Raw genomic sequence first — 10,868 nt, 5'->3', positions numbered from 1 at the left:
GTCATTTCATCCAGAACGGTTTGGTGTGGTTTGTGTGGCTCGGCGACTTTTGGTTTCAACAACACTTCGTTGAGCAGTAAATTTCACGTTTTGGGCCAGTCGATCGGCCACCAACATCGTGTGTTATCACACCGTAAGACTTTTTTACGTGGGAATATGGAAAGTTTAAAGTCTATGCCAACAATCTCGCTACGATTCAGGACTTGGAGCAAAACATCACGCTTTTCATTTGCTAGTTAACAATAGAAATGTTCGAACGTGTCATCGAAAATTGAACTCAAAGGATGGACCATCTGAGACGTAGCCGCGGCCGACATTTAAAAGAGATAATTAAAAAAATATAAATGCCAAAGAATGTTCTTTCGAATGATAATAACCATTTCCTATTAAATTTTAATTTTCCGCGTTTTTTTTTCTTTATAAAAGTAGCGTACCTCGAAATAGATCACCCTTTTGCGCCATTTGGAAAAAATTGGCTTAACGAGGTACAGTGCAATTTTCATACTTTCCAATTAATATTGTCAACTAACTCATAACTAGTTTCTTAAGGGGCATTTCGCAACTAGTTTGGGACTGGTTACTTGTTTTTTTTTTTTTTTTTGATAAAATTTTGTTAGTTGCTTCAGAATTCAATTTACGAATATAATGTTTACTACTTCTGTACGTCTAAATTATTCCAATGGTGATGAGCACTTTCCTTAATAATTTATTATAAATCAATATAATGAAATTGTATACTTTTCTCATTCCAACGCAACTAGTTCCACTGCTGAAGTAAAATTTTCCTTCCACTAGGATCCTGGGATACAAAACAGCATCCCTTCACGCACCACCATCAAGCGAATATTTAAGCCACTTAACTGCGCGCTGGCGTTGTTTTCCGCCGCATAAATGCGTAATATACTTCAGGGCTGTTGCTATTAACAACACCATTACAAACGTAGCATTATTAGGACCGTACAAGTGCCTACATGCGCCACTTTCACCATTCAATACTTCCTTGCCGATACAAGCGAGCAAAGAGCATGCCAAAAATGAAACTTTCGCCAAAACAATGAATGTGGCAAGCGCGCACACACACACGCATACAAACACAACTCAAAATGATAATAAATATGTGTAAACGTTATTGTTGTTATTGTTGTTGTTTATACCAATACCACGTTATTGTTGTTGTTGTTGTTGTTATGCTTTATATCGTGTGCTTTACGACTTTCATATGCCACACCATGGCGTATGCGTAACATTTTGATTGCGCCTATTTAACGGTCGGCGTCATTGAACCATTGGGGTCATATTAATGCCACGCATGGCAATAGCGCTTCAATGGCTTGCCGCACGCACATGCCTGTGTGCGCTCGCTCGTTTATAATTCATTTATTGGCATAATTCAATATTATTTACAATCTGCCGCCGCCGTCGCCGTCGCTGTTGCTGCCGACATAGCGTCGCGCAGAGGAAGCCCTTTCGGCAGCAGCTGTTAATGATATCTTTGTGCGCGCACTTCCTGTCAAGGCTGTTTGCCAATAATGACAAATTTTGCAGTGGAGTGAGGGGCACTCAGACAGCGCGAGTAGGCTTTGTTGCCAACAACAACAACTGCTTGCTGCCTTTGGCTTCTGTAAATATTTCCTATTCGAAATAAAAAGCAATTTAATTGTTAATCTGATTTGCTATTATCTTATCGCTCGCACCCTCACAGCAGTCTGGCATCCTTGCCACACACCCAGCTGATTTACATCCGCACGCTGTCTACGCGAAATTTAAATTATATGCAATTTTCCATATGAATTTTTAGTATCTTTATTATTTGCTGACGGCAAATTCGAATACAATTTTCCATGGCACGCACACGCTGACAGATGCGCATATGCAAATGAGCATATTTACGGCGCACACATCATACATATACACACACACACTTACACATTTATTTACTTAATATTTTATCTATTACATATTTACTTGTCTGCTTTTGCGACAATTTAATTTGCCTGTATTTCATTTCGTTTGTGTGCGTTGTTATTATTTTCAGTTTTTTCTCTCAGCGAAGCTCACCCTTGTAATTGTGGATTTCTGCAGAAAATTACGAGATCATTTAAATAAGCGGCATTAGATATGTTTTTACATATGTCAGTGTGTGTGTCTAAGTTAATATGTTTTTACTCATTGCATTATAACGGCACGGCAAACAACAGTAATGCTTTTGTATGTATGTAACTAAGTGAAGAAAAATGTCGTACAGTGCGTATGAGTAACTTCTTGCCAGTTGCAGCGCATTTTTGCAGAGCTTTAAGGGTTACTCTTGGTGTAATTGCGGACTTAGGTGTTCTTATGCATTTAAGAATATGCTAAGAGAATATCTTTCATAAAATTGTTGTGGGATTTCATGCCTCATCTTGTTGCACTTGTAGCGAAAGGGGTTATCTTAAGTATAACATTGTATTAAAAATGAAAATTGTTGTTTCCTTAATGGAAATATATACTTTATACTTGTCGAAGCAAGACAAAATTTATTTAATAGCAGATAAATTTAATTTTCAATTTTTTATTTTAATTATATTTTTAATTTATTTTAGGTTTTCAAAAAATTAGTAAATTTTTCAATTTTTGTTGTCAACTTAACTAAAATTTAATTATTATTATCTTTCTCGCAATTTTTCAATGTTTACTTACTTTCTAATCCTTTCTTGTCCTTCCACAAACATTTCAAGACTAAAATTAGCCAGATCGGTTTGGCCGTTCTCGACTTTTTGCGAAACTAACGAACAGCAATTCATTTTTATATCTATAGATTACAAATATTTGTGTGGGAGATTAGAAAAGTGTAGATTTTAGACTTTTTCAGACCATCCATGTACTTCAAGGAATATTCTACAAAAAATAATTAGCGAAATGGGTTGAGCAGTTCTCGATTTATGCGCTTAGCAACACATTTAGCGATTAATTTTTATACTCTCGCAACAAATGTTGCTAAAGAGAGTATTATAGTTTTGTTCACATAACGGTTGTTTGTAACACCCAAAACCAAACGAGTTAGATATAGGGTTATATATATCAAAGTGATCAGGGTGAAGAGTGGAGTTCAAATCCGAATGTCTGTCTGTCCGTCCGTCCGTCCGTCCGTCCGTCTGTGCAAGCTGTAACTTAAGTAAAGTAATTAAGATATCTTGACGAAACTTGGCACAAATATTCCTTGGCACCTTAAGAAGGTTGCTTTCGAAAATGAGCAAAATCGGACCACTGCCACGCCCACAAAATGGCGAAACCGAAAACACATAAAGTGCCATAACTAAGCCATAAATAAAGCTATGGAAATAAAATTTGAAACATAGGATCGCATTAGAGATGGGCATATTTGGATGTAATTTTTTTGGGGAGGTGGGCATGGCCCCGCCCCAAATAGTTTTTTTGTACATATCTCGGAAACCAATAGAGCTATGTAAACCAAATTTTTTACAGTCGTTTTTTTAGCCACTTCTTAATACAGTCCAAAAATGAAAGAAATCGGATAATAACCACGCCCACCTCCCATACAAAGGTTAGGTTGAAAATTACTAAAATTGGGTTAAATCACTAACGAAAAACCGAAGAAACACTATATTTCTCATAAGAAATGACAGATGGAAGCTGCACTCAGATTTTTTTACAAAATTGCCCACTTATGGGTCAAAAACTATATCTCAGGAACTACTTGACCGATTTCAATGAAACTTGGTTTGTAATAGTTTCCTTACATCCCAATGATATGTGGTGAAAATAGGCCAAATCGCTTCACAACCACGCCTACTTCCTATATACCAGAACTTTGAAGACGATCTGAATCGCTTACTTTACAATATATAAAGTAAGCACTAGTGAAGATATCGGTGCAGAACTTTGCGCAAATACTAAGTTTACAGTGTAGCAGCCCCATTCTAAAAATCGCCGAAATCGGACCATAGGTTTTTAAGGCCCCATATATCGAACACGTGGACCTCGGTGCTTCTAACCTAATATTATGGTTTCCAACTTTCAATGGACTTTATACAATATATATGACGAATATGTGGGTCAAACTGTGTATTATATAATATAAATAAAGTTAAATAAATAAATTGCGAGAGTGTAAAATGTTCGGTTACACCCGAACATAGCCCTTCCTTACTTGATTTTTATAAGATCATTACTGTCCTTAATTGAATAACCAGAAAACCGTTATCATTTTCACACGGATATTCTCAATTTGTTTTGTTAAAATTCGTCGAAAATGCATTGGACATTGATTTAGTGCACTTATAGTTTTCAATCATATTTAAAAAAAAATTACAACAGGGAGGTACTGTACAAAGAAGTCACAAATCAAGTAAAAAATGATAATGAATTGAAATATTCTAAAAAATTGTGTAGAATGCCATCAAAAATATTTAATCAGATCCCAAACTGTTAAATCTGAACAAAATGCATAAGGCGCCATCTCACAAAAGAACCATCCGCGAGGAAAATTAATTGCTAGAATATGTAAAGCCGATCCCTTTTACTCTTCAAGGGCAATAATGGTCAAACTGAATACAGAATTTGACTGTAACATATTAAGTAGACTAGTACGAACGCATCTAAAAGAAAATAATTTGTATGAGCGTGTGAGCAGCACGTACGTTTCTTATGGCCGAAATTAAATGACAATGCATTGGTGCTGATTGTAGAAGATTTTTACATCGACGAAAAATCCCTGAAGTCAATTCACGATATATGTACCAAAACGACGGTAAAGCACATTGGTTTTCAAGGAGTGGTATTGGACCACTTTTTCAAATAGGATGGCAAACTGATAATTTTTCATATTTTGATATAATAATGAATACGAGAGAGCCATATTCTTTTGTTGTAAACTGAATTTTTATGATCCAAAGCATACAACGCCCATGATAAAATACTAGAATAGACAAGAGAAATCGATAAGGGGATTGATTAGCTCAAAGTTCTGATCTAAACCCATTTGGGAACTTGTCGCATAATGTCGTAGTAAATGTTAGGCAAGGAAAATTTAAAAATTCCAAATCTTGGACAAAGAAAATTTAAAAATTTCAAAATCCTTTGGGAAGGAATACAGGAAATCCGAAATTATAATACTTTGAGCATATGCAATTGTTAGTAGAGAGTTTGTCAATCAAATGTGTAGCTACTATTAAAAATAACTGTTATTACAAGAAGTATTAACCATGTAAAATATAATATCAGAGAATTTCACTCCACTTTTCAGTTAAATTTATTCTTTCGTACAGATCTTTTAAAGTGCGCTAAATGCTTGTCCATGCCTATCATAAGTTGCGCAAAATCTCTGTCCATTGCTGTATATTAGACAAGAAAAACCTTTGAATATTACTATACCGCTAGGTGTCGCTGACAGCATTACCTTAATTATGGTCCAAATTTTGGCTAATACGAACTGCCGAGTGGAATTCAATAAAATCAATTACCAATAGCTGAGAGTGTAAAAAAACTACATATTTTCGATTTACAAATTGATTATTAGTAATATTAAATACCCTAATATTTATTCAGCGATTTGCTTTGGGCTCAATAATATTTCTAAGTAACTTCCATGCTCCAACGTACGTGCTTTATATAAAAGCTTTCAGTTGTGATGGGCATAAAGCCCGAACTTCTTAAAAATGAATGACGTCATCAAAGCAAATAACTCAAAATGTTGTAAATATATAGTTATTACTAGATAAAATAATTCACCTTTTGAGTGCTTAGTAAACAAAACTTTTTGCAGCGTATACGTCGTCAATACCCTCAATACTTTCCCCGTAAATCTATCCATTCAACACGAAATAGCATTAAAGTAGGGAAAGCTGTTACAAAAATATGCAAGTGAAAGTTGTTAAGCTCTATAAAAGAAAGTAACGGAATGTGAATTTTGTTATGACAAAACTTTTTTATACCCAATGTATACTTTCTAGTGTTGACTTCCAATATCTTTCCATATCTTTTATTTCGAAAGTGTTTTTTCTAAATAAATTTACTTTAGTCTACATCGCTTAATAATCATTGAAAGTGGTTAAAAGAGTACTTTAGATTTGCTCAGCACTTTATTTCAGTAGAAAACTATGCTATATAGTACACAATTATTTTTAATAATTATTAATTTAAGCGTTGCCTACATTTAGGCGCATATAGTAATTTATCAGGAGCAGTGTAGTTGTTCACCAAAGTAACTACTGTTAATGACATAAAACAGTCGTTCATTACTATACTTTTTTTAAACCTAATATTTATTTAACAATTCTACAATAAAATTTGACACTCCCTCAAACCAAACGCTGGGTATAACACAATCTACTATTTTTAATGGCTGCCAAAACTTTATGCCCGCTCAATGCAACACTGCCTCAATAGCAAGAATATTTAATATTTTGCCAATACCCAAACACTGACCAGAGGCCATATCTACACTTTTGCATTTGGCTGCAAGCGATAAATTAATTTTAGAACAACTAAAATAAGATGGAATAAAGTAGAAGCCGCACTATTACCAAAAATAGCAACACACCAGTGCTCTCACACACAGACACCAACAAATTTGATAATATGATTTTTAGAGATTTCGTTCGTCTTCTCACTTGGCAACGGCTAGCAGCCAGCGCAGATTGCAATCGAAGCATCGAACAGTTAAGTTTGCGCGCTCGAGGGTATGCTACGTTTCTGTATATATGTATTCCTGTATATGGATGAGCTAGTACTACAGCGTTGCGCTTTAGTCTCTGCACAAATTTATGTGTAAAGTTAATTGTTTAGCTACGAACAGAAATTATTAGATCGGCAGTGGGCACTTGAATAACTGTATATATATGTAGTTTTGTATATACGTAGAGTGGGTGGCGATAGGAAAGGAGTTTTCAAAAGCAACATGGACTTGGAATAACTTTTAATATTTGACCACCGAAACTTTGGCAAAGAGCTTGCAAAATAAAAAGTCGAAAATATTGCTTTGAACCCCACAGAGCAGAGCCATTTGCGCACACTATGACCACACCCACTCTAAATTATTGCAAAACCGGTGTGTGTATGTATATCTTTCGTGTGTGTTTGTATGGAGGGAGCTCACAGCCACGGCTGTCGTTAGCACCGCACGAGACACCCGCTGGCTAGCTTGTTTCAGCGCTTCTGTAACTATCGAAACTACTCTCTACCACCCTTCTACTCTCTTCGCACCTCACTAGTTAGAGGTCAGTGTGCTGCGACGCCTCGCCTGCTGTGCGCTAGTGGGTGTGTGGGTTCAAACTTTTTATGCATGCATCACTATTACTTAAGTACTACAACTTGCAGTGCTTTTGCAATGGCTACACTTTTACAGTGTCTTTTTTGTAATGTCTTTTTTGCAGATTCCTCTTTGGACGACACTCTCTTTCACTTGATTTGCTTCGGTGCCGCACAGCTTTCAATTTGCTCAGTCAATATCCATTGCTCTTTGATATTCACGCTAATGTTAATGCTACTTTTTTCTTTGTTGCAGTACGTGGCGGAGGTGGCTCTCTGTGTATGCTACTGTTCTCATATTTTTTTTGTTTTTCAAATTTTTCGTTTTTGCTTTTTGCTGCCTTTTCACTGTGCATTAATTTGTCCCACGTACATGGTTTCCATAAAAATCGCTGAAGTTTGCAAGCACTTGATGAAAGGGTGATAATATATTCTGCTAGAAATTATGGCCATTCAAGGTGTCTGTGGGTGTGTGTGGTCAAAATTTTTGTTATAAATTATTCTAAATTTTGCTGTAACAATTTAATTCCTTCACGATTTAGGGTTTCGCAGTAGTAACATAAACGATAAAGGCTTCTTAGTATTTGAATTTCGCATGGCAAAGTTTTCAGTTTCAGTTTTCAGTCAAATATCTTTTCGAAACAATTTATTCAGCGAGGTATATAATTTCTTAAAGGAATATATGTACAGCTGTGTTCAAAATAATAATAATAATAGTACGAAGAAGCCAATATTCGAATTTCTTATAAAAAATGTATTAATTTTTTTTTTCATAACGGGTTTTAGGTATTTCTTCCTAGGAATCCTTCACTATTACCCAAAGTACGCGATTATTGCTTTTCTGAATATCACCTCCTAGGTTATCCATGGAATTGAGGTCGGACCATTGTGCAGGCCAAGGAATGACCTTGATCCCATTGATATGAAACCACACCGTGGCTAGCCGACTTGTATTTATGTTTCGGGTCATTATCCAGTATAAGGTAACATGGCGCTATTCAAAATATCAACGTAGACATTTTGATCTATGATAGTGTAGATACGATATATGGCCCCAGCATCATACAAATAAAAGACAAGCCCAAACTAATATTTTTGACCATTCATGTTTTATCGTTATCGTAGTGTGCCTAGGGTGGTATTCAGTCTTCGGTGGACGATGCACATATTCTCCAAAAAAAAACGTCTTTACTTTCATCTATCCATAATATAATTCGTATTTTTTCCAATTTCAATGATAAATCTCTAAAACACACACTATTATTATTTTGAACACAACTGTATGTCAAACCAATGGTTAAATTATATGTTTCAAAATTATACGTTCAGTAGACTGTAGCAAATTTAGAGAGAGACCTGCATCGGAATAACTTTTAAAAGTCGTATCGATTTATTTTTTAAAAACTCTTGGTCTCTACAGCAAGCCTACGTGTCGCTTCTCAGCTAGGGCCCATTATGGAAGTGGCAAAACTATCATATTTCGAATGCAAAAAAGCTTGCATCAATTCTCCAAAGTCTCTTGCATCTAGAAACAGCTACTGTCGTGCGCTGTTTGCATTCTGGAGACATTATCGGTTCTTGGATGGAGCTGACGTCAATAGTGCTCGATCTGTCGGGGTCCTTGGTCAAACATTAATAAACCAAATAAGATTGACTGGTCGAAAACAATTATTAAGTTATAACATCTAGTAGTTACTGTCGAGAGAAAGACGACTGCTCAAGAAAAATTGATTGGAAGTTGAAGCTAAGCGGTATTCGTTCATTGGATATTAGTTTCAGAACTTCCCGATTAGATCATATTACCTTCTAAAATAGTAAACTCTCATAGCTTATTTATAACGATGCGTATGAGTAGTCATTAGGGTAATCGTTGACAGTTAAAGGTTAAAAGAAAAAAATAGAGCGAAAGAGAGAGAGAGAGAAATATGAATTTATTTTACTTCTTAGTAATCTGAGGTCGTTTTGTTATTATGAAGCTAGTAGATTAGAGCGAAGCAAATGGGTCTGGTAGTGAACGAGGGTAAAACGAGGTACCTCCTGTCTGCATGCAAAGGGTCTCAGCGGTTAGGAGACCACGTCACTGTTGACAATTACAACTTCGAGATAGTATTTTCGTTTATCTAGGTTCCAGAATAAACTCAAACAACGACGTCAGCCACGAAATCAATCGGAGGATCACTCTTGCCAACAGATGCTATCACGGGCTAAATAAGCAATTGAATAGCAGAGCCCCCTCTCGCAAAACCAAGGTAACGCTCTATAAGTCACTCATCATATCCGTCCTGATGTATGGCGCGGAAGCATTGACGATCACCAATAAAGATGAACACTCCTTAGGAGTGCCTCCGAAGGAACATTTATGGCCCGCTATACGTAGGCGTAGGTGAGTACCGCATTCGTTGGAATGACGAGCTGTATGAGTTCTTTGTCGATATAGACATTGTGCGGCGCATAAAACTATAGCGGTTGCGCTGACTTGGACATATAGCCCGAATGGAAGAAAACACTCCAGCAAAATGTACGACACGGTACCCACTGGCGGACGACAAAGAAAATGACGATCGAAACTCAGGTGGAAGGATCAAGGGTACGTGGACCTGACGAGACTTTAAATCCTTTATGGACGCGGCCAAAACCGACACCCTGTTGTAGTACCAATTGATGACCAGTAGAGTTCCTCTGAAACATTAACTATTTTAGTCGTAAAGGGTTATTTTTGTAAAACTATATAGAATTGGTTCCTACTTTTACAAAATTGGACTAAAGTCTTCTTCTGCCATCACAACACTAAGTGAAATAATCAAAAATTGAGAGAACCGAAATCCTCTCTCGACAAACAATTCTAACACTCTTCATGCCTGTCCTTAGCTATATATGGAAGATAAGAACATCCACTGAAACCGTTTCTAAGTTGAGAGAAGTAAATAATTAGGAATGCTTTTGCGTCGACCCAAATTTATATAACATATGATGGGACGATATCCAATAAACATTATGCAAATATTACTCTCGTCCACTGGTCAGGTTGTCAATACTAATGAGAATGTAAAACTACCATTTTTTATTATCACCAACCTGCGAACAGAAGAAGAACGTGGCAGAACCTGCGAACGTGGCTGAATGACTTTTCTTGAGAATAATTCGTGAAATATTACCTATTTGATTATTCTTCCAATAAAATTCCATCATCCTCGGTAACTGTATCTCTGTATCAAAATCAAAATATTCCCTTTACATGATTGACTACAAAATATTATTAACCCTTATGTTTACTTAGGACATGATATCTATTGGAACAATCATAGGCAATTTACTATAAAAAAGCCTAATATTTGAATGGAAGCATCTTGTAATTCACTTAATCCAATAACAGCCGAACACACAGTCACAAAAATTAACCTTAAACGATGGCATGCAATCAACTGTAATAATGTCTCTATAATACACAATTGTCATATTTTAACCCTTTCAACACACAACCTACTCACGGAGGGCACTCTGGGTTACTTTTATGTATGTGAAAATATGATGTAAAGCAATTTTCGCTGTCGCTTTGTGCCAATGAAATTGCACGCAATGAAGCACAGCGTAATTGACATGTCATTGCGAATTTATCACACTTC

This window comes from Zeugodacus cucurbitae, chromosome 2 (assembly GCF_028554725.1).
Source record: "Zeugodacus cucurbitae isolate PBARC_wt_2022May chromosome 2, idZeuCucr1.2, whole genome shotgun sequence".
NCBI lineage: Eukaryota > Metazoa > Arthropoda > Insecta > Diptera > Tephritidae > Zeugodacus > Zeugodacus cucurbitae.
This window is presented reverse-complemented; position numbering follows the sequence as displayed.